The following is a 25,311-nucleotide window of genomic DNA, read 5'->3' on the forward strand; positions in this document are numbered from 1 at the left end:
CTTTGTGACCCCATGAATTGCAGCATGCCACGCCTCCCTGTCCATCACCAACTCCCGGAGTTCACCCAAACTCATGTCCATCGAGTTGGTGATGCCATCCAGCCATCTCATCCTCTGAGGTCCCCTTCTCCTCCTGCCCCCAATCCCTCCCAGCATTAGAGTCTTTTCCAATGAGTCCGCTCTTCACATGAGGTGGCCAAAGGACTGGAGTTTCAGCTTTAGCATCATTCCTTCCAAAGAAATCCCAGGGCTGATCTCCTTTAGAATGGACTGGTTGGATCTCCTTGCAGTCCAAGGGACCCTCAAGAGTCTTCTCCAACACCACAGTTCAAAAGCATCAATTCTTCGTCGCTCAGCTTTCTTCACAGTCCAACTTTCACATCCATACATGATCACTGGAAAAACCACAGCTTTGACTAGCTGGACCTTTGTTGGCAAACTAATGTCTCTGCTTTTGAATATGCTATCTAGGTTGGTCATAACTTTCCTTCCAAGGAGTAAGCATCTTTTAATTTCATGGCTGCAATCACCATTTGCAGTGATTTTGGAGCCCAGAAGAATAAAGTCTGACACTGTTTCCACTGTTTCCCCATCTATTTGCCATGAAGTGATGGGACCAGATGCCATGATCTTCGTTTTCTGAATGTTGAGCTTCAAGCCAACTTTTTCACTCTCCTCTTTCACTTTCATCAAGAGGCTTTTTAGTTCCTTTTCACTTTTTGCCATAAGGGTGGTGTCATCTGCATATCTGAGGCATCCTCATGGAAAAGAAATGCAAAAAAGCAAAATGGCTGTCTGAGGAGACCTTACAAATAACTGTGAAAAGAAGAGAAGCAAAAAGCAAAGGAGAAAAGGAAAGATATAAGCATCTGAATGCAGAGTTCCAAAGAATAGCAAGGAGAGATAAGAAAGCCTTCCTTGGTGATCAATGCAAAGAAATAGAGGAAAACAACAGAATGGGAAAGACTAGAGATCTCTTCAAGAAAATTAGAGATATCAAGGGAACATTTCATGGAAAGATGGGCTCAATAAAGGACAGAAACGGTATGGACCTAACAGAAGCAGAAGATATTAAGAAGAGGTGGCAAGAATCCACAGAACTGTACAAAAAAGATCTTCACGACCCAGATAATCACGATGGTGTGATCACTCACCTAGAGCCAGACACCCTGGAATGTGAAGTCAAGTGGGCCTTAGAAAGCATCACTACAAACAAAACTAGTGGAGGTGATGGAATTCCAGATGAGCTATTTCAAATCCTAAAAGATGATGCTGTGAAAGTGCTGCACTCAATATGCCAGCAAATGTGGAAAACTCAGCAGTGGCCACAGTACTGGAAAAGGTCAATTTTCATTCCAATCCCAAAGAAAGGCAATGCCAAAGAATGCTCAAACTACCACACAATTGCACTCGTCTCACATGCTAGTAAAGTAATGCTCAAAATTCTCCAAGCCAGGCTTCAGCAATATGTGAACCGTGAACTTCCTGATGTTCAAGCTGGTTTTAGAAAAGGCAGAGGAACCAGAGATCAAATTGCCTACATCCACTGGATCATGGAAAAAGCAAGAGAGTTCCAGAAAAACATCTACTTCTGCTTTATTGACTATGCCAAAGCCTTTGACTGTGTGGATCACAATAAACTGTGGAAAATTCTGAAAGAGATGGGAATCCCAGACCACCTGACCTGCCTCTTAAGAAACCTGTATGCAGGTCAGGATGCAACAGTTAGACCTGGACGTGGAACAACAGACTGGTTCCAAATAGGAAAAGGAGTATGTCAAGGCTGTATATTGTCACCCTGCTTATTTAACTTATATGCAGAGTACATCAGGAGAATCAGCCATAGGTATACATATGTTCCCTCCCTCTTGAACCTTCCAACCACCTCCCACCCTTTCCCACCCCTCTAGGTTGTTACAGAGCCCCAGTTTGGCTTCCCCAAGTCATACAGCAAATTCCCATTGGCTATCTGTTTTATGTATGGTAGTGTATATGCTTCCATGCTACTCTCTCCATTCATTTCACCCTCTCCTTCCTCCTATTGGCCCTTGTCCAAAAGTCTTTCTCTATGTGTCTCCATTGCGACCCTGCAAATAGGTTTATCAGTACGATCTTTCCAGATTCCATATGTATGTGTTAATATATGGTACTTGTTTTTCTCTTTCTGACTTACTTCACTCTGTATAATAGGCTTTAGGTTCATCCACCTCATCAGAACTGACTCAAGTGCGTTCCTTTTTATGGCTGAATAGTGTATTCCATTGTATATATATGTACCACAGGTTTTTTGTCCATTCATCCAGCAGATGTCTTTGAAACTTACAGTCATATCTTATTCTAAAGCCAAGGAAGAGAAATAAATGCTTATAGAACCATGTGACAAGTACTATGCTTTATGTATATATTATATAGTCCTGGGAGCAAATCTGCAAGACAGGTGAAGTAAGAGTCCATGACACAGATGCCCCTCAGAAGTCAAGAGTTATGTCCAAGTTTAATCTCACAGGCCCGTGCTGGTGTTGGAATCTTAATCTGTGTCTCCATTTTTCTTAGTCTATTGCATCATATTTTCTTTGACTATATATTTTGGATTTTATTATGTCTTGGCTTTTAAATTTTAAACTGCCTAATGCCTCCTGTTTCTTTTGCCATGGACATTTTAGTTTTATTTTGCCTTTATTATATTGCTATATAATACATTACAGCAAAGTTCGCATATTGTAAGTGTGCAGCTTGATGCATTTTTCCTTAAATGAACATACCCAGGTGTCCAGCACTCAGGATGAGAAACAGAAAAGTTCCAGCATATAAGAGATCCCCTTTATTTTCCCTTTCAGTCACTCTGTCCACTTCTAACAGCAAAATGAGTTTTATCAATTATTAAAGTTTATGTTAGAATTATTGCAGTATGTACTATTTTGCTGGCAACTTTTATTCAACATCTTTTTGTGATATTCATCCTTGTTGCATGTAGCTGTCGATTGATTTATGCCAGTCATTGTGTGACTTACTCATCCTGTTGTTACTAGGTTAAGACCACAATTTACTCATTCTGTTGTTACGAGTGTTTTGGATAGTATCTAGTTTGGGGCTACTATGAATTGTTATTATTCGGCTAGTCAATGCCTTTTTGGTAAATAAGTGTTTTCTGCTGAACATATGTTTAGGAGCAGAGTTGCTGAGAAGTTTTTGGTATACAAATGCTCACTAAACATTTACTAAAATGTTTTGGAAAATGTGTAAAAAATTAATATTCTATCAACTGAGATATTTGGTATAAAAAAGATTTGCATACCCATACATGAAAAAAAATTCACATGATCTTGCCTTCACTTTAAATGAACAACAAACACACTATTTTCTTAAGCAAAAGTCATCAAAACAAAAATTTTCATCAAAATACAAAGAACAAAAAAAGATTTGAGTTCTAATTTTCAGTTCCTTTCTTTGTAGTTCAAATACCAATAAAATCAGCAGTACTATAGGGTGTAGGTGGGGAGGACCCTGAGTTATTTTTTTAAAGGAACAATTTTAGTAGGGATTCTCAGTTACTGGTCTGTTCAACAAATATCTATGGAGATTTTTCAAAATACTTATGCCTGGATTTTACCTTAGAAATTTAGATTCAGGTCATCTGGAATGGGGCCAAATTTTCTTCATTAAAACAGAAACAAAAACTCCATAGAAATACTTGTGCAGCAGAAGCTGAGAATCATTGACATTTTCTAATGTTAGAACATTGATAAATACTCCCTAGATACCTTTTCTATATTTTATACAAGGGTATCTGTTGCATTTATTGTAATCTAATGGTACTTTATACATATTATACAATCACATTACTTATACTTTGCTAATTGCTCTCTGGTTTTAGCTTTCACTGTTTTGAAAGAAGAATAAATTACTTTAACCCTATTCAGTTCTGTCTAATATTTACTTTGAGCAGGCTGTGTGTTCGCTTTTAAGGGATTTGCAGTTTCCATACAGGTGTCTTATCAGATCAAGGAATTCAGTAGTTTCTGTTTAATTATAAAAGTAACCCTATTTTCCCAGTTAAAAAAAAAAAAAGTAGATATAGAAAATAAGAATAAAAGTCCCACTTGTTCACCCACCACCTCTCCTGCTCACCCACCACCTCAACCATCATCTTTCTCCTCCCTTTTTCTAAGCATTCAGGAGGTGTTTGACTTTCCTTGGCAGCAGTATTGTATTCTGGTTTGTAACCTTAGGCTGGTTTATCATTCTGAGCCTCCATTTCCTCTTCTACCTCATAGGATTATTGTGAGGATCATATGTGATGACAGCTGCGGGTACCGAGTAGAGTAAGTGGTGTGTGGTGGGCCTTCAATAAACGGAACTGAGAGGATTAGAATTTAAATGGAACCTAGAGGATTAGAATTATGATAGCTGTTAATCTGCTTCCATAACAAAGCACTTTTATGAGGTAAGAAAGGAAGGCGCTGTGTATGATACACTCAGATAGCATTGCTCATCTTATTAAAATGTCTGTTCATTTGAATCCTTACTTGCACAGGAGCAGAAGCAAGTTGGAAACTTGTCCCACTCACAGAAAATGTCAGGCATAATGGTTTTATAATTTGCTGAGTTAAAATGTCAAACTGCCTGAAGGTAACGTTTCTGGGGTCCAGACTTCTCTTAAGATTAGAGTATATGACGAAGTGCCATCCTGGTATTCACAGTGTGTGCGACCATCTTGCAATTTTGGTTCATATCTCCCTATTTAAAAAGCACTTTTAGTGTCATGGGGCTTCCCTGGTGGCTCAGGTGATAAAGAGTCTGCCTGCAGCGTGGAAGACCCGGGTTCAATCTGTGTGTCGGGAAGATCCCCTGGAGAAGGAGATGGCAACCCACTCCAGTACTCTTGCCTGGAGAATCCCATGGACAGAGGAGCCTGGCAGGCTACAGTCCACGGGGTCGCAGAGTCGGACACAACTGAGCAGCTTCACTTTCACTTTATTTTAGTGGCATAGTACAAGGTCTCTAATTTCTAAAATATTGTATTGCTTTTTGGTTTGAGTTTTTTATTCTCAATAGGACTAGTTCATGACAGGCTCCAGGCTCTGGCTTACCTTTTGCTGTCATAAAACAAGCTATGAGATAGGTCAAAGTGATTAGATTTACACACAAAGTCATCAATACAACCTCACCAGCCTCACTTTGAATGGAGTAATTTTTGCTGCTTACCTTTGCATATCCCAGAATCCTTACTCATGGACAATCAGTTCACTGGCCCACGGCAGATGTGGTCCCCTTATTGTCTGTGAGAGTGTTAAAAACTGATTATATTTAGTAGACCAAGCTTAATGTGTAACAGTGTGAGTGCCCCTTGCTGTGTATAGCAAACATGTTCTGAAACAGTTATAGAGACTAGTTTTTGTCAATCTGGATTTCGTGAGAGAGAGGGATAATTGCTATTTTAAATAAACCTGAGAAAAATGCTTCGGAGAGGATTATGTCTTAGATTGTATCATTTCTCTCTCTCTCTCTCTCTTATTTTTAAGACAGGATTAGAATCACCTTTTGCATTTATTTGTGGGCACATTGAGAACATAAGAATGATCAATGATCATTGATATGCACTAGGCTTAGGCTATCAATTCATATCAATTAGGCTTAGGCTAATTGGACAATTCCACATAGCCCAGTAATAAAAATTGTTGACCACTCATGCTATTCAGCCTGGAGAAGGGCATGGCAACCCACTCCAGTACTCTTGCCTGGAGAATCCCATGGACAGAGGAGCCTGGCAGGCTACAGTCCACGGGGTCGCAAAAAGTTGGACACAACTGAGTGACTTCCACTTCATGCTATCCAGCTTGAAAAAATATGTCCTATAAACAATTATGTTTCCCTTAAATATTCTCCTTTCATTTTTATGATTATGAGGATGAGCTAATGATAAATAGTGAGGTAGAATCAAAACAACTTGATTCAACTACTGGAAAAACAATAGATTTTTCCATTGAAATTGAACATCTCAGTGCCATTATATACTTATATCATAGGTTAATTGTTCAGTTGCTAAGTTTTCTCTGACTCTTTGGGACCCCATGGACTTCTGCACACCAGACTTCCAAGTCCTTCACCATCTCCCAGAATTTGCTCAAACTCATGTCCATTGAGTTGGTGATGCCATCCAACCATCTCATCCTATATCATAGGTTAATTACTCTGGGCAAGTGCACGTTTACAATTATAATCAATGATGCTAAGTAGCTGATTGTGTTAGTTGGGTACCAAGGCTAACTTGTTTGGACTTAGGAAAATGTTCTAGGAGCAGAACTTGTTTGTATGTAGGGGATTTAAGTGTAATAAGACTATTTCCCATGTCCTTCTAGATCAAGTTCCTTTGGTGATGTGTGCGTGCTCAAGTTGTGTTTGACTCTTTGTGACTCTGTAGACCGCCAGGCTCCTCGGTCCATGGGATTCTCCAGGCAAGAATACTGGAGTAGGTTGCCATTTCCTACTTCAAGGGATATATCGGACCCATGGATCAAACCTGAATCTATCTCCTACATCTCCTGCGTTGGCAGGCAGATTCTTTACCACTGCAACACCTATTTCTAATGACCACAGCTATGTTTACAAAATGGGGACCACAGTCTACTTTTTGGTGTGCAAAGTAGAGTGGTTATTATCTAAAGCCTTTCTGTCTTCCCAGGCTATTGCTTTCCTGATCCTTTGGCTTGAGAGAGGCTTTGGTTGAGGCATTTTTTTTCTTTGTTTGTTTATTGCTGTTGGTGTTTCCAGGTTGCTTGCTATTCTCTCCAGCACTGGTTTGGGTTACATGAGACCAAAAGAAAACCCAGAAACTCACCACCTGCGTGTTGCATTGTTAGGTCTCATGGGCCCTCAGCACTCTGCCTCCCACTTTCTACCTTTCAGAGTGTTATGTTGATTTTATATATGACATCTAGGGGTCTTACCTATGCTTAGTGGAAGGAATAGGAAAAACTATGTCTACTCTTTATTCTTGGAAGTGAAAATTCTCTTGCTGGAATTTTTGAAGACCATCTCAGAATTATAGGCAGAGACCATCTAAATGGTCCCCTTGGGGATCAGTTGTCCACATCTGTTCTGCTTCTCCTTAGGAAGGTCAGCAGTCCTGTGGCTCATTACCTACTCAGTTGGGATAGTGAAAACAGGCTGCTATTCTGGGAGATGATTTCTCTCTCTCTCTCTCTATATATATGTGTGTATATATATAAAGTTTTTAAGAACTATTACCTTATTCCTTATGTGTTCTCTTCTTGAGAAGAGATGCCAATTACTTAGTTCTGCAATACTTGGGCAGTCTGAGAACTGTGTATAAGTGAACAAATTCAATATGGAGAGGCATGAGGTATTGAATATTTCTTTTTGATTATAAGAGAGAAACTTTAAACTATAAGTAAATCATGAATATCAATAATCTTTAATAATAAATGAGGAAGAAATACCATATAACCATCTTTGTACATCTTTGAAACTATCAAATTCCATATGCATCACTTCAACATATTAGTTCTAAAATACAATCTATTAATCATCGCCTCCTCCGGCAGAAGATGTTCATTACATATTCCTGACAAATTTCAACTGTCATTTTCCTGTCAGGAGTTTGACAGTCTCTACAGTGTTTTCTGTGCCTTTTGAACAGTATTTAAAAATCAGTTAGATTCCTGCAAATGTAATTAGATTTTATCTGTCTGATAAAAATGCTCTAATTGAAAAGAAGGATGTTTTCTGTAACCTCTTTCCAGTTCCAGTTACCCTGACAGCTCTTCATGCTCTCCTCCCCTCCTACCCCCCAGTTTCTCTTAAACAGCCTCCGGCATTTTCCTCATTTGTTAACTGTTTATTAATGGCCTCCCACTATCTAGGCAGTGCTCTTGGTGCTGGGTATACTTATGTGAATTGTTGTTGTTTAGTCACTAATCTGTGTCCACCTCTTTTGTGACCCTCTGGACTGTAGCCTGCCAAGGCTCCTCTGTCCGTGGGATTTCACAGGCAAGAGTACTGGAGTGGGTTGCTATTTCCTTCTCCAGGGGATCTTCCTGGCTCAGAGATGGAACCTGTTTGTCCTGCATTGGCAGGTGGATTCTTTACTGCTGAGCCATGCTTATGTGGACAGGATGGAATTATGGTTTTCCCTTATAGAGCGTCCATTCTATTTGGGAAGGTAGATCACCATAGATACACTAGTATGTAAATGTTGGGCCAGGTGATGACGACTGCCCAGGAGGACAATGGTATAGTGTTAGAGGATAGAGAGCAGTGGGGAGTATTTTAGATGGTATTCTTTGGAAAGATCTTTCTGAGGAGGATATATTAGAGCTAAGAGCTGAATAACCAGCAGAATCCTGGGAAACTGGGAAAAGAGCTTTCCAGGGAGAAAGGATTAATGGCTTAGTGGTGTCCGACTCTTTGTGACCCCCATGGACTGCATCCCGCCAGGCTTCTCTGTCCATGGAATTCTCTAGGCAAGAATTCTGGAGTGGGTAGCCATTTCCTTTTCCAGGGGATTTTCTCAACCTAGGGATCGAACCTGGGTCTTCTGCATTGCAAGCAGTCTACCATCTGAGCTAACGGGAGAGGGACAAGCAAATGTGAATATCCTAGATGTATGATTGACTTGGGATACTTGGGGAACAATAGACAGTCCAGTGGAGCTAGAGAAGGGAGTGAGGGGAAAACTGGTGGGATATGAAGTTGAAGAAACAGGCAACTATCAGATTATGTAGGGCTCTGCAGGTCTTGGTAAGAAGTGTGGGGCCTAAGAACACAAGAATGCTTTGAGTTGGATTAAAAATTGACTGAAGGAAGCAAGAATAGAAGAAGAAAGTCTTGGTGGAGATTGCTGCAATAATCTAGGCTTGAGCCAGCTGGTGTTGGTGAATGTGATAAGGTATCACTGGATTTGGGATATATTGTGAAGGTAGACCCAGTGGGACTTGCTGATGGTGTAAAAGTGAGGTATGAGAAAAAAAATAGGAGTCAAGGATAACTCTGAAGTTTTTGACCCATGTAACTAAGATGGAGTTGCCATCTGCTGATACGTGAAAAATTATGGGAGAAGCATATATTGAGATGGAGAGCAAATGTTAAATTTGTTAAATCAAGGTTCTTCTTAGACACTGAAATAGAGATATTAAGTAGTTGAATACATGAGCCTGGAATTGGGATTAGGACTGGAGTATAAATTTGAGATTCCTCATCATTTACATGATCTTTGAAGTCATAGGATTGGGAGAAAATTGCCTAAGGAGTAAATCGAGATGAAAAGAAGAAAATGCCTGAGCTCCAAGGTGCTCCAGAGAGAAGTCAGTAAGAGAATTGGGGGGCAGGGGGGCTAGCTGGCAAAGGAAAATGGGGAGGAGCAGCCACTGAGATGGAAGGAAACCCAGGATAGAAAAGTGTTGTGAAGTCCAAGAGAGGAAGGTCTTCCAAGATGACCAGGGAGCACCAAATGTTGCTGAGGCATGACCAAAGAGAGGACTGGGAATTGAGAATCACAAAATTAATACTGTTTTATGACCTTGTTGATAAGAGGTCAGTTTGGGATGTGAGTGGGATGAAAGTCTGATTGACATAGATTGAGAAGAGAGTAAGAGGGGAGGGGAAGAAACGTGAGGTTGGAGAAACAGGCAGCAGTCAGATCGCATGGGGCTGGTGAGGAGCTCGGGGCTATAAAGAGGAGCTGAGAAGCTGCAGTAGTTGGCAGCGCAGGAAGGGATTGGCGGGGGTGAGGGGGAGGCTGTTTCTCTGTCTCTTTTTTTTTGAGGTTGTTAAGAAATTTTTTTATTTAAAAAGTAAATCAACAGTGTAAGAGGGTTCCCTTTTCTCCACACCCTCTCCAGCATTTATTATTTGAAGACTTTTGGATCGCAGCCATTCTGACTGGTGTGAAATGGTACCTCATAGTGGTTTTGATTTGCATTTCTCTGATAATGAGTGATGTTGAGCATCTTTTCATGTGTTTGTTAGCCATCTGTATGTCTTCTTTGGAGAAATGTCTATTTAGATCTTTGGCCCATTTTTTGATTGGGTCGTTTATTTTTCTGGAGTTGAGCTGTAGGAGTTGCTTGTATATTTTTGAGATTAGTTGTTTGTCAGTTGCTTCATTTGCTATTATTTTCTCCCATTCTGAAGGCTGTCTTTTCACCTTGCTAATAGTTTCCTTTGATGTGCAGAAGCTTTTAAGGTTAATTAGGTCCCATTTGTTTATTTTTGATTTTATTTCCAATATTCTGGGAGGTGGGTCATAGAGGATCCTGCTGTGATGTATGTCAGAGAGTGTTTTGCCTATGTTCTCCTCTAGGAGTTTTATAGTTTCTGGTCTTACGTTTAGATCTTTAATCCATTTTGAGTTTATTTTTGTGTATGGTGTTAGAAAGTGGTCTAGTTTCATTCTTTTACAAGTGGTTGACCAGATTTCCCAGCACCACTTGTTAAAGAGATTGTCTTTAATCCATTGTATATTCTTGCCTCCTTTGTCAAAGATAAGGTGTCCATATGTGTGTGGATTTATCTCTGGGCTTTCTATTTTATTCCATTGATCTATATTTCTGTCTTTGTGCCAGTACCATACTGTCCTGATAACTGTGGCTTTGTAGTAGAGCCTGAAGTCAGGTAGGTTGATTCCTCCAGTTCCATTCTTCTTTCTCAAGATCGCTTTGGCTATTCGAGGTTTTTTGTATTTCCATACAAATTGTGAAATTATTTGTTCTAGCTCTGTGAAGAATACTGTTGGTAGCTTGATAGGGATTGTGTTGAATCTATAAATTGCTTTGGGTAGTATACTCATTTTCACTATATTGATTCTTCCAATCCATGAACATGGTATATTTCTCCATCTAAGAAACGAGTTGCCAGACCAGGTTCGATGCATGATACTAGATGCTTGGGGCTAGTGCACTGGGACAACCCAGAGGGATGGTATGGGGAGGGAGGAGGGAGGAGGGTTCAGGATGGGGAACACATCTATACCTGTGGCAGATTCATTTTGATATTTGGCAAAACTAATACAATTATGTAAAGTTTTAAAAAAAAAAAAAAAGTAAATCAAGATGACTGAGGGAAGAAGCAGCAAAAGTCCTCATCACAAGAGTATCTCGGCAAGTCAACCAGGGTCAGCCAGCCCTGGGGTCTGTGGTCGGCAGAATAACAACCCCTAGACATGTCCGTGTCCCAAACCCTAGAACCTGGAAATACATTAAATGGTGAAGGGGAAGTAAACTGCAGATGAAACTAAGGTCTTTAACCAGGTGACCTTGAGACAGGGAGGTTATCTGGATTATCTGGGCGGATCCAGGTAATTTCAGGGTACTTAAATTGTAGGTGGGCCCACTTCTGATGGAAACTTGGCAGTGTGCTTGTAGGATAGGAATGATTCCATAGCAAGGGCACTGAAAGTGTTATGAGAGAAGAGATAGTTGTAGCTACGTTAAACTCATTCTATGTAAAGTAGAATAACATGGGGATTAAGATAGGATAGAATAGAATGGAAGTACAACAAAATAAAAGCAGATTAGAGTGGCATAGAAAAGAATAAATGAATAAAATCTTTTATTTGCATTGTAAACTGTTAGATTTTTTTTTACTTCCCCACCCCGCCCCAACCCCAATCTCTTAACACATGCTTTCTAGTTTAACGAAACACAGGATTGATCATGTGATGGGGACATGATCAATCCTGGACATGACTGCCCAGTGCCCATCTTTCTCTCTTAAGCCCAGGATTCTGATGGGCCTTGTATGCTGCCTGCTGGCCTTGGGGTTGTCACAGAACCCAGCCAGGCTGATCATGGGACCCCCATGTCTCTCACTGCTGGATGAGAGGATATAGGATACAAGAGGACTAAAGTGGAATCTTGTGAGGTTTTAAATACTGATCCTAGGAGACAGAATGTCTCTTGCTTTTGAGGAATAACCTGTAAGCCTCTAGTAGGAAAGAATGAGACAAATATATACAAAGAAGTGGAGACAAGCAGAGCCCAGAGGTGAAGAAAAAGAGTATGAACAACATCACTCACGCCTCCAGATCTATCTGGGTTTGAGAGCATCCTCCCTTAACGTTGTTGGTTTCCTGAGCCAATAATTCCCTCTTTAGGCTTAAGGTCATTTGACTTTGAGTTTCTGTCAGTTGCATCTGCCAGAGTCCTAACATTGCTTCATATTCTATCACACAGTTAACAAATGACATATTTTAAAAAATGCCAAGAGTATCAGATGATCAGAATGGTAATCAAAAACAATGTTCTGGTTGCCATATAGGATTTCCATTTCTGCTTGGAATAGGGGTGGATATACGAAGAGAGGAAACTAGCTGAGAAATATGTCTGTTGTATATTTTTTCCTTTGGTTTCTTCCCTCAGATTACTATTTTCATTCACCTCTAAAAGAAATGATACTGTCCATGCTGGCTGCCATGTGCATGGGTTTTGGTATAGTGCTGAGATGCCTGTAGAGTAATTGAGTCTGTAGGACTATGAGAGCTGACTGTGTCTGCTTAGTGAATGAACCCACATTCATCCTGGGAACCCATCGTATTACATTCTCATGAATATAAAGGAAAATCTCCCAACTGGAACAAGAAACTCTACCTCTACATCCGCAAGAACATTTTACTGCAGTATTTGAATAGACAGACTGGCAATAATGCTGAAATGAGGAAGAAATCCATTGTTTGTTGATAGTCACTAAGTATTGTTGATCAGTCACTAAGTTGTACTTGATGCTTTGACCTTGAGAACTACAGCACACCAGGCTTCCCTGTCCTTCACTGTCTCCAGGAGTTTTTCTCAAATTCATGTCCATTGAGTCAGTGATGCTATTTAACCATCTCATCCTCTGCCACCCTCATCTCCTTTTCTCCATTATTCACTGGGAATTGCTTATTTCCATTCATACAGTGGGTACTTCCTTGTTTCCCTGGTGGCTCACATGTTAAAGAGTCTGCCTGCAATGCAGGACACCCGAGTTTGATGCCTGGGTCAGGAAGATCCCCTGGAGGAGAGGGCATGGCCACCCACTGCCTGGAGAAGTCCATGGACAGAGAAACCTTGGGGGCTATAGTCCATGGGTATATAGTCAGACATGACTGAATGACTATCATTTTCTTTCACAATGTGTACAAGCCCACTTGGGGGGCAAACTTTGCTTCTGTGTTCTCAGCAGAAGTTCAAGGTAACTGGCTTTTAAGCAATGGCCCCATGTTTCCTTAACAGAAAAGGGAGATCATAAGAGTATAAACAGAAGTGCATTCTCTGACTCATTCTACACCCACAAAATCAGCCCCTTTTCCCTGAGGTCTGGGGTTGCAAACACCTTACCTGTGTGAGGTAACGAGGTGGCCATGCGGGGTGACCGTACCCTGCCTACCTTAGGCTGGGGTGCAGAAGGGAGGCTTAGGGTCCAAGTGGCTCCTGGTCTCTTCCATGTCTGACACTGACAAGACCCTCTACCTCAGCCTGGGCTATATTTTCTCTTGAAGTAGAGCTGTTAGTCTCCTCAATTTTCTACAAACACCCTGAGGACTTTCGTTTACGCTCATTCTGTTCTGCAGGTCCCCTCCATAAAAATCAGTGTGTATGGCTGGGTGATTGGGCAGTCTGTGTAGCACACTCTATAAATGTGCAGAGTATCTTCTCCTTGGAAAATACCTACTTGTCCTTGGACCAAACTTGTTTTCTTTGGTAGCAGATGAAAGATGGCTCCATTGAGAGGTGGGCCTACTTTCCTTGAATCTGGGCTGGCTTGTGATGTCTCAACCAATAGAGTTTGGGGAATTGACCCCATACGAGCTCTGGGCCTGGCCATTGTTTCTATTTGTCTCTTAAAATGCTCATTTTTAGGCCCCTGGGCCACATGTATTGGGTTGGCCAAACATTCGTTCAAGCTTATTCAATCATACGGAAAAATCCAAATGAACTTTTTGGCCAGTCTAACACATAGTCAGACTGCCCTGCTGAAGGGCCCTCAGAGAGGCTCTGAGGATGCATGAAGAAGGTGAGGAGACCCCACCTTAAGGTGCCAGGCCTGTGAACACAGACATATTGGACCTTTTATTCCTACCAATAACCACCAATGAATGATCCACAGTGATGCCATCACAGAAGAGTTAATTAGCAGAAGAGTTGCCCAGACAGGCTTTCTCCAAATTCCTGACCCACAAAGCTATGAGGTTGACACAAAGAGTTTGTTTAAGCCCCCAAGCTTGGGTTATGGTGTTAGGCAGTGCTAGATAGAAAAGCAGAATGGCTTCTTTCTTATTTTGGTTTTTTAAAAATTTTTATTGGAGTATAGTTGCTTTACAATGTTGTGTTAGTTTTTACTGGACAGCAAACTTAATCAGCTATATGTATACATATATCCCCTCTTTTTGAGTTTCCTTCCCATTTAGTTAACCTCAGGGCACTCAGTTCCATGTGCTATACAGTAGGTCCTTATTATTTATCTGGTTTATACATAGCATCAATAGTGTATATATGTCGATCCCAATCTCCCAATTTATCCCACCTCTCCCCACTCCCTTCCTTGGTATTCATACATTTTTCCTCTACATCTGTGTCTCTGTTTCTGCTTTTCAAATACGTTAATCTGTACATATTGCTGCTGCTGCTAAGTTGCTTCAGTCGTGTCTGGCTCTGTGCGACGCCATAGATGGCAGCCCACCAGGCTCCCCCATCCTTGGGATTCTCCAGGCAAGAACACTGGAGTGGGTTGCCGTTTCCTTCTCCAGTGCATGAAAGTGAAAAGTGAAAGTGAAGTCGCTCAGTCGTGTCCAACTCTTAGCGACCCCATGGACTGCAGCCTACCAGGCTCCTCCTTCGGATTCCACATATAAGCAATATTATTCAATACTTGTTTTTCTCTCACTGACTTACTTCACTCTGTATCTAAGTCTCTTGTTGATCTTTGTCTTTTTTGTTTGTTTTTTTTAGCACTATATGCAAAAAAATCATTGCCAAGACCAATATCAAGGAGATTTTCCTCCTGTGTTTTCTTGTAGGAATTTTATAGTTTAAAGTCTTTAAGTTTTTAATCTATTCCAGTTAATTTTTGTGGGTGATGTAAGATAGGGATCCAAGTTTGTTTCTCTGCATGATCCTTCTCTCATGTTATTTTAAATAATACTTTTGACATTTTTACCACCTAATCCTTTAAATGCCATTTGCTATCTTGCCAGAGAAATGGAGGCTTTTGTGGATTTGAGAGCACGTGTAGCTTCTAATGTCCTGTGTGTGCTGCGTGCTCAGTTGCTTCAGTCGTGTCTGACTGTTTGCAACCCCATGGACTATAGCCTGCCAGACTCCTCTGTCCATGGGATTTTCCAGGCCAGAATACTGGAGTGGGTTGCCATGCCCTCCTCCAGGCGATCTTCCTGACCCAGGGATCAAATCCATGTCTCCTGTGTCGCCTGCACTGCAGGCAGATTCTTTACCACGGAGCCACCAGGAAGCCCCTTCTACTGCCCTGTTCTACAAAACATTATGTGATTTCCAAAAATTCGTGCTACCTTCAAGATTAAATACTCCAGTAACTATTCAATGGCACACACACAACTCAGGTCTTATTTGTTCCTGCCTGTGTTCTTCCTGAGAAAGGTTTCAATGGTATGTGGTCTTGCCAATGGTTCCTTTGTCTGCTTGCTAATTAGCCCCAGCAATAGCTGTCTTCAAGCAATCCTGTCTCAGCAGGTGGAAGAGGGTGGGGATCTTGAATTAGCCAAGACATATCTGCCTTGTCTCTCCTCTCTCCTTCCTTAAATTCTCCATTTCTTAGGGATCTGTGCTCTTGTAGAGGTTGGGTTACACACAATTTCCTACCTGTAAATTGATCCAAGACTTAGCTGGTATGGTAACTTGTATTGTGATGCACGTGTCTGACTGACCATCTGGAACACTCAATAACTAATAGCATATTTCCCCAGCTGTTGTGATGATGGTGCTACAATAGCTCAGCAGTTTCTATTCAACTTGTAAGTGGTGCCCAGGGGTCATCATGACTTGATTCAAGCTAATTGCTGGCTATTCTGCATTTATCTGCTTGAGAGTCATAGTGGGGATGTATTTTCGGTTCATGGACTTCTAAGTCCAGCTAAGTTCATGGACTTCTAAGTCCATACCAGCTAAGAAAGAGGCCTAGCTTAGGAATTCTATCTTAGCCACCTACCCCCAGATCCCCGATAGACACAATTTTTAGGAATGGGGCCTGACAATTCAACAGAGAGATTGTCAAAGCCAGTCTGGTACCCTTTCAGTGAAAAAATTTTACAGGCAATTTATGATAAAGAAGAACAATAACGTTGAAGCAGGAAACAACAATTCCAGCAATAGGGAAGACTGGGAATAGGAAATGTTGAAATGCTATTATGTCCATAACCAAGAACACAGATAGGCTGAGAAGACTGAAAAAAAAAAACAGCTAAAAATTAGTGCTTTGAATGTGAATGTAAGGTGGAAATTGAACTCTGTCGCTTAGATTAACCTTTCTAAGCTTCAAATTACTCATCTGTGAAATAGAGTAATGGGACTGGCTACCTTACAGAGGTGTTGAGAGAATTAAAAGAGATGATGCCTGTAAAGTGTTTTGATTGGTGCTTGGCACATAATAAATATAAATGTTAAGATTTATTCTTGTTATAATTATATCAAAGCTGATTTGCTAGACATAATCTAATTATATGGGGGCTTAGTTGTAGTGGAGCATTGGCATCTGTGAACATAAAGACAGATTCAGACTGGAGTATTTAGGAGATGTTGGTAATCATTTACTAAAATTGATGGGTTTAAGTATGACAAGTGTCTTTTGGTCTACAGCTGCAGTGAAAGAAGGTGAGAGGTCATGAAATTTGGAAACATGTTGGAGGGAGTTTGTGCCATTTACTAGTTATGCACATGGACATGTTACTTAGCCTCTGAGCTATAATTTATTCCTTTATAAAATAGAAATTTTAATAATAGCCATACACAGAAAATAACATTAATTAAGCATTGATAAATATAACTTTATAAGTTAAAGATAATATTATGGACAGGTACAAAATTAATTCACAAATAAACTTAAAAAGGCTATCCTCAAGCAAAGAATCTGTTTTCTATGTTAAAACTTAGCTTCCCTTTGAAATTCTTATAGAGAGGAGGCCAGTGGAATATATGAGCAGTTATTATATGGAAGTTAAAAGGAAGACCTTGAGCTAGATGGCCAAGTGAATGCTTCCATACTTCACTGAAATACTATATATAACTTAATGTAAACTTCTGACTTTTTTGCAGTACATGTGGAATTTATTCTTTCAACACTTATTGTGTTTCTACTATATGGACTACACTAATGGTAGGAAAAATTTCATAGAAAACAATAACACTTAAAGGCAAGAGGATTTTCACCAGATTAAGACTTAAGTACTTGCTATATGCCAGATATTATGCTGTTTGCCCAGCATTTAATTGTCCCAACAACATTATATGTTAAGTACTATGGAAACAGAACACAGAGGTTGAAATAATGTGCCCAAGGTCACACAACTAGTGGAGTGCAGAGTCGGAAGTGTCTCCACAGTCCATGCTTTCAACCTTGTCACTCTTTGATGACACCTCAGACTAGAAGCCCCCTTGGTCCACTTGAATTTTATCCTATATTTTTCCTTCATAGCATTTGTCAATTTGGGTTGTCTTTACATGAAGAATTAAATTATCCTTAGTGCCTAGTAAGGTCCAGCACATAGTAAATATTAAAAAATATGTGTTAGTTGAATGAAAGGTTAACAAAAGGGAAAGGCATCCCAGGCAGAGGAAATAGAGTGTCAAAATCCTGGAGGCATGAAATGACATGAGTATTCTGGAAACAATAATAAACATCCATCATTGATCACAAATCATATGGTAAGCAAATTGTTAGTGTATCACATATATGGATTCTCCCAAAAGCCCTTCAGTATAGGGATTATTATTCCCATTTTATACATGAAATCAAAGTTCAAATAGAGGACATAACTCAGTCAGGATCACTAATTCAATATACCTAGTAAGTGGTGGATTTGGGTTCAAATGAAGGTCTGTATAAATCTCAAGCACAGTTCATTATATGGTGGTATCACCCTGGTGGTAGTTCAGAATGGCATCAGTAAGAGACAGATTTATTCTTTAGAATCTAAAGCTCTCAGAAAACTTGGAAATTTAAAGTATTTAATTCCCATAGGCTCTATTATCAGTTAAAGTATAAACCACAGAGTAGCTTACACATATATATATAGTATACCTATATCTTTAATTACTTCTCTTTTTCTGGACACTGAAATATTTATTTGCATTATTTTTGGTATACATAGGTAACATAAACTGTTTTATCTACTATTTTAAGTTAGTGTCTCATGTTCAAATGTTGAAGTTACTGTGTTGAGGCAGATTCTGATACAATTTTTTTTTTTTTTTTGATACAATTTCTATTGAAGTCTTTTGGATAAGTTCTCCTCCCTGTGAGTAAGAAGTGGGGCCTCTCAAAATCAGGTTGATACTCCTGACATCATACATCTGCAGAAGGCAAATCATCAGAACTTGAAAGGCACATACAAAAAGGGAGGAGAGAGAATGACCATCTTCACTGTTATTTCCTTGGACTTTTCAGCATCAAGGCGTGCTTGTGGGGATTCCTGGCATGGAGGGGAAAAAATGACCCATGATGTGTGAAAGCAGACAGTGAGATGATTTAGAATACCCCTTGTTGAAACTGATGTACCTTGAATTTAAACTATATCATTCATTGGTTCTCAACTCAGGCTACGCTTAGCATCATCTTGGAGCTCTATAAAAGATACTGATGTCTGGGTCATGCCATATTCTAGACCAATGGTTCTCAAGTTGGGCTGTGCATTGGAATTCTTTGGAGAGTTTTAAAAGCTATTGATGCCTGGAATATACCCCAGGGTTCTGATTTAATTGGTTTGTTGTAAATCCTGGGTGTTAGGAATTCTAAAAGCTCCCCAGGTAATTCTAATGTGCTGCCAAGTTTGAGGATGATTATCATAAACCAACCGATTCAGAATCTCTAGAGGTTATCAAGTTCAGTGATTCTTGAACTTATAAAAGAATTATATCAACACTTCTCAAAGCAAGGATTCCTGGGCTCTATCCCCAGATATTCTGACTCAGTATGTCTGGGGTGGGAGTCCATGAATTTGCATTCATAGTAGACTCCCAAGTGATACTGATGCTGCTGGTTCAATGGCCACTCTGTGAGCAGCCCTGATATAGTTTTATGTTACTCCTGGTGTCATTTTATTCCCAATTCTTAACTAAAATCTTGTGTAAATGTTTCAGCATTGACTCAATTTTACTTGAGGGTGTAAGAAAAGGGTCCTATGTTAGGACCTGGTTGTTTTTCTGTAGTCGCTAAGTCGTGTCTGACTCTTTTGCCATCCTGTGGACTGTAGCCCATCAGGCTTCTCTTTCTGTGGGGTTTTTCAGGCCAGAACCGTGGAGTGGGTTGCCATTTCCTCCTCCAGGGGATCTTCCTGACCCAGGAATCGAACCTACATCTCCTGCATTGGCAGGTGTGTTCTTTACCACTGAACCACCAGGGAAGCCCATGTTGTGACCTAGGTCAGAATATTAAACAAGAGTGGCAGGCCCCCTTGGAGCAGCTATAAGTAATAAGAAGGTAAATCTCTGGCTGAGCAGGATGGTCATGTGGTTCAGATAGTCAGTGTTCTCTCCACTTCATATTCTTTCCCTTATCAATGGAGGATCTGGGCTTTAATGTTTTTAAAAAAGGTGTGATGATTTTACCTATGGTGAATAATAAGACATGTTAAGATTACAGATAAAAGTGCCTGCAGTTTAAAGAAAATACATTAGAACTTAGAGCTCAGAGTTTTGCTTCTTTTGCTCCTTCAAAATATGCACCTTGGGAGAACAACCACATATTTGAATGAGGGTGCAAATGCACCCAAATCTTTTATTTCAGAGATACTTTTAGAACTTAGCTGACAGATTTTGGAGTATCTTTAAGATTTGATCAATAGCAGTTTTTAGTGAAAATATTTTTAAGAAAAAAATTTAAACATGCAGAAAAGTAGAGTGACTAGTATGAGTTTCCGTATATTCAACATCAAGGTATATTATCAGAATTTTTTCCATATTGCTTTATCTAAAGCTTTTTCTTTTTTTCTATTTCTGAAGTGTTAAAAGTCAAATATAAGACATCAGTCATTTTATACCTTCATGCTTCAGTGTACATCTCTAAAAAGGACATATTTAAATATAACTACAGTGCCACTGTCTTAATAAAATGTTAATTCCTTAATATTATGCAGTACCATCATTTCAAAGGTGCAAAGAAGCCTCTTTGCAATTTTCCTTCAACTTAGAATCCAAGAAAGATATATTCATTGGATGTTATGTATCCTAAGACTTTTCATTTATACTGCTGCTGCTGCTAAGTCACTTCAGTCGTGTCTGACTCTGTGAGAACCCATAGACAGCAACCCACCAGGCTCCCCCGTCCCTGGGATTCTCCAGGCAAGAACACTGGAGTGGGTTGCCATTTCCTTCTCCAATGCATGAAAGGGAAAAGGGAAAGTGAAGTCGCTCAGTCGTGTCCGACTCTTCGCGACCCCATGGTCTGAAGCCTACCAGGCTCCTCCATCCATGGGATTTTCCAGGCAAGAATACCGGAGTGGGGTGCCATTGCCTTCTCCGTCATTTATACTGACCCCATCCTTATTTTTCACTTTCATAACATTTTGATTAGTTGCAACACCTGGTCAATGGCTTGTCAACAGAAACCTCTAGAAGTTCCTAATTTTAGAATGGTTTTGTTTGCTTCATTGTGGTGTCATGTAATATGTTTGTCTAGCTCCTGTTTTTTGTGTTTGCTTTTTAAATTTTTTATTTTTAATTAGAAAATAATTGCTTTACAATGTTGTGTACATACATAAAATTGTGTTGTGTGTCGTTGTGTTCTGCCGTACAACAACATGAATCAGCCATAAGTATGCACCTAGCTTCCCTCTTGAGACTCCCTCCCACTACACCTCTATCCCATCCCTCTAGGTCATCACAGAGCACTGAGCTGAGCTCCCTATGCTACATAGCAGCTTCCTACTTGCTATCTTTTTTATACATGGTAATTTTATTTTATTTTTTATGTTATTTTTTTTTTTACATAAAAACTATCTTTTTTTAAATTTAAATTTATTTTAATTGGAGGCTAATTACTTTACAATATTGTATTGGTTCTGCCATATATCAACATGAGTCTGCCACAGGTGTACATGGGCTCCCCATCCTGAACCCCCCTCTCACCTCCCTCCCTGTACCATCCCTCTGGGTCATCCGAGTGCACCAGCCCCAAGCATCCTGCATCCTGCATTGAACCTGTTCTGGCTATTCATTTCTTATATGATATTATACATGTTTCAGTGCCATTCGCCCAAATCATCCCACCCTCTCTCTCTCCCACAGAGTCCAAAAGACTGCTCTAAACATCTGTGTCTCTTGCTGTCTCGCATACAGGGTTATCATTACCATCTTTCTAAATTCCATATATATGCATTAGTATACTGTATTGGTGTTTTTCTTTCTGGCTTACTTCACTCTATATAATAGGCTCCAGTTTCATCCACCTCATTAGAACTGATTCAAATGTATTCTTTTTAATGGGTGAGTAATACTCCATTGTGTATATGTACTACAGCTTTCTTATCCATTCATCTGCTGATGGACATCTTAGGTTGCTTCTATGTCCTGGCTATTATAAACAGTGCTGCGATGAACATTGGGGTACACATATCTCTTTCAATTCTGGTTTCCTTAGTGTGTATACCCAGCAGTGAGATTGCTGGGTCATAAGGCAGTACTATTTCCAGTTTTTTAAGGAATCTCCACACTGTTCTCCATAGTGGCTGTACTAGTTTGCATTTCCACCAACAGTGTAAGAGGGTTCCCTTTTCTCCACACCCTCTCCAGCATTTATTGTTTGTAGACTTTTGGATAGCAGCCATTCTGACTGGCGTGAAATGGTACCTCATTGTGGTTTTGATTTTCATTTCTCTGATAATGAGTGATGTTGAGCATCTTTTCATGTGTTTGTTAGCCATCTGTATGCTTTAGAAAAGGCAGAGGAACCAGAGATCAAATTGCCGACATCTGCTGGATCATGGAAAAAGCAAGAGAATTCCAGAAAAACATCTATTTCTGCTTTATTGACTATGCCAAAGCCTTTGACTGTGTGGATCACAATAAATTGTGGAAAATTCTGAAAGAGATGGGAATACCAGACCACCTGATCTGCCTCTTGAGAAATTTGTATGCAGGTCAGGAAGCAACAGTTAGAACTGGACATGGAAAAACAGACTGGTTCCAAATAGGAAAAGGAGTACATCAAGGCTGTATATTATCACCCTGTTTATTTAACTTCTATGCAGAGTACATCATGAGAAACGCTGGACTGGAAGAAACACAGCTGGAATCAAGATTGCCAGGAGAAATATAAATAACCTCAGATATGCACATGACACCACCCTTATGGCAGAAAGTGAAGAGGAACTAAAAAGCTTCTTGATGAAAGTGAAAGTGGAGAGTGAAAAAGTTGGCTTAAAGCTCAACATTCAGAAAGTGAAGATCATGGCATCCGGTCCTATCACTTCATGGGAAATAGATGGGGAAACAGTGGAAACAGTGTCAGACTTTATTTTTCTGGGCTCCAAAATCACTGCAGATAGTGACTGCAGCCATGAAATTAAAAGACGCTTACTCCTTGGAAGGAAAGTTATGACCAAACTAGATAGCATATTCAAAAGCAGAGATATTACTTTGCCAACAAAGTTTCGTCTAGTCAAGGCTGTGGTTTTTCCTGTGGTCATGTATGGATGTGAGAGTTGGACTGTGAAGAAGGCTGAGCACCGAAGAATTGATGCTTTTGAACTGTGGTGTTGGAGAAGACTCTTGAGAGTCCCTTGGACTGCAAGGAGATCCAACCAGTCCATTCTGAAGGAGATCAGCCCTGGGATTTCTTTGGAAGGAATGATGCTGAAGCTGAAACTCCAGTACTTTGGCCACCTCATGGGAAGAGTTGACTCATTGGAAAAGACTCTGATGCTGGGAGGGATTGGGCAAGAGGAGAAGGGGACGATAGAGGATGAGATGGCTGGATGGCATCACTGACTCGATGGACGTGAGTCTGAGTGAACTCCGGGAGTTGGTGATGGACAGGGAGGCCTGGCGTGCTGCGATTCATGGGGTCGCAAAAAGTCGGACATGACTGAGTGACTCAACTGATCTGATCTGATCTGATGTCTTCTTTGGAGAAATGTCTATTTAGTTGTTTGGCCCATTTTTTGATTAGGTCGTTCATTTTTTGGAATTGAGCTGTAGGAGTTGCTTGTATATTTTTGAGATTAGTTGTTCGTCAGTTGCTTCATTCGTTATTATTTTCTCCCATTCTGAAGGCTGTGTTTTCACCTTGTTTATAGTTTCCTTTGTTGTGCAGAAGCTTTTAAGTTTAATTAGGTCCCATTTGTTTATTTTTGCTTTTATTTCCAGTATTCTGGGAGGTGGGTCATAGAGGATCCTGCTTTGATTTATGTCAGAGAGTGTTTTGCCTATGTTCTCCTATAGCAGTTTTATAGTTTCTGGTCTTACGTTTAGATCTTTAATCCATTTTGAGTTTATTTTGGTGTATTGTGTTAGAAAGTGTTCTAGTTTCATTCTTTTACAAGTGGTTGACCAATTTTCCCAGCACCACTTGTTAAAGAGTTTGTCTTTAATCCATTGTATATTCTTGCTTCCTTTGTCAAAGATAAGGTGTCAATAGGTGCATGGATTTATCTCTGGGCTATTTTGTTCCATTGATCTATATTTCTGTCTTTGTGCCAGTACCATATTGTCTTGATGACTGTGGCTTTATAGTAGAGCCTGAAGTCAGGAAGGTTGATTCCTCCAGTTCCATTCTTCTTTCTCAAGATTGCTTTGGCTATTTGAGGTTTTTTGTATTTCCATACAAGTTGTGAAATTATTTGCACTAGCTCTGTGAAAAATACCATTGGTAGCTTGATAGGGATTGCACTGAATCTATAGATTGCTTTGGGTGGTATACTCATTTTCACTATATTGATTCTTCTGATCCATGAACATGGTATATTTCTCCATCTATTAGTGTCCTCTTTGATTTCTTTCACCAGTGTTTTATAGTTTTCTATATATAGGTCTTTAGTTTCTTTAGGTAGGTATATTCCTAAGTATTTAATTCTTTTCGTTGCAATGATGAATGGAATTGTTTCCTTAATTTCTGTTTCTATTTTCTCATTATTAGTGTATAGGAATGCAAGGGATTTCTGTGTGTTGATTTTATATCCTGCAACTTTACTATATTCATTGATTAGTTCTAGTAATTTTCTGGTGGAGTCTTTAGGGTTTTCTATGTAGAGAATCATGTCATCTGCAAAGAGTGAGAGTTTTACTTCTTTTCCAATTTGGATTCCTTTTATTTATTTTTCTGCTCTGATTGCTGTGGCCAAAACTTCCAAAACTATGTTGAATAGTAGTGGTGAAAGTGGGCACCCTTGTCTTGTTCCTGACTTTAGGGGAAATGCTTTCAATTTTTCACCATTGAGGATAATGTTTGCTGTGGGTTTGTCATATATAGCCTTTATTATGTTGAGGTATGTTCCTTCTATTCCTACTTTCTGGAGAGTTTTTAATCATAAATGGATGTTGAATTTTGTCAAAGGCCTTCTCTGTATCTATTGAGATAATCATATGACTTTTATTTTTCAATTTGTTAATGTGTGGTGTATTACATTGATTTATTTGTGGATATTGAAGAATCCTTGCATCCCTGGGATAAAGCCCACTTGGTCATGGTGTATAATCCTTTTAATGTGTTGTTGGATTCTGATTGCTAGAATTTTGTTAAGGATTTTTGCATCTATGTTCATCAGTGATATTGGCCTGTAGTTTTCTTTTATTGTGGCATCTTTGTCAGGTTTTGGTATTAGGGTGATGGTGGCTTCATAGAATGAGTTTGGAAGTTTATCTTCCTCTGCAATTTTCTGGAAGAGTTTGAGTAGGATAGGTGTTAGCTCTTCTCTAAAGTTTTGGTAGAATTCATCTGTGAAGCCATCTGGACCTGGGCTTTTGTTTGCTGGAGACTTCTGATTACAGTTTCAATTTCCGTACTTGTGATGGGTCTGTTAAGATTTTCTATTTCTTCCTGGTTCAATTTTGAAAAGTTGTACTTCTCTAAGAATTTGTCCATTTCTTCCACGATGTCCATTTTATTGGCATATAATTGCTGTTAGTAGTCTCT

The sequence above is a fragment of the Bos mutus genome, chromosome 12 (genome assembly GCF_027580195.1).
Source record: "Bos mutus isolate GX-2022 chromosome 12, NWIPB_WYAK_1.1, whole genome shotgun sequence".
NCBI lineage: Eukaryota > Metazoa > Chordata > Mammalia > Artiodactyla > Bovidae > Bos > Bos mutus.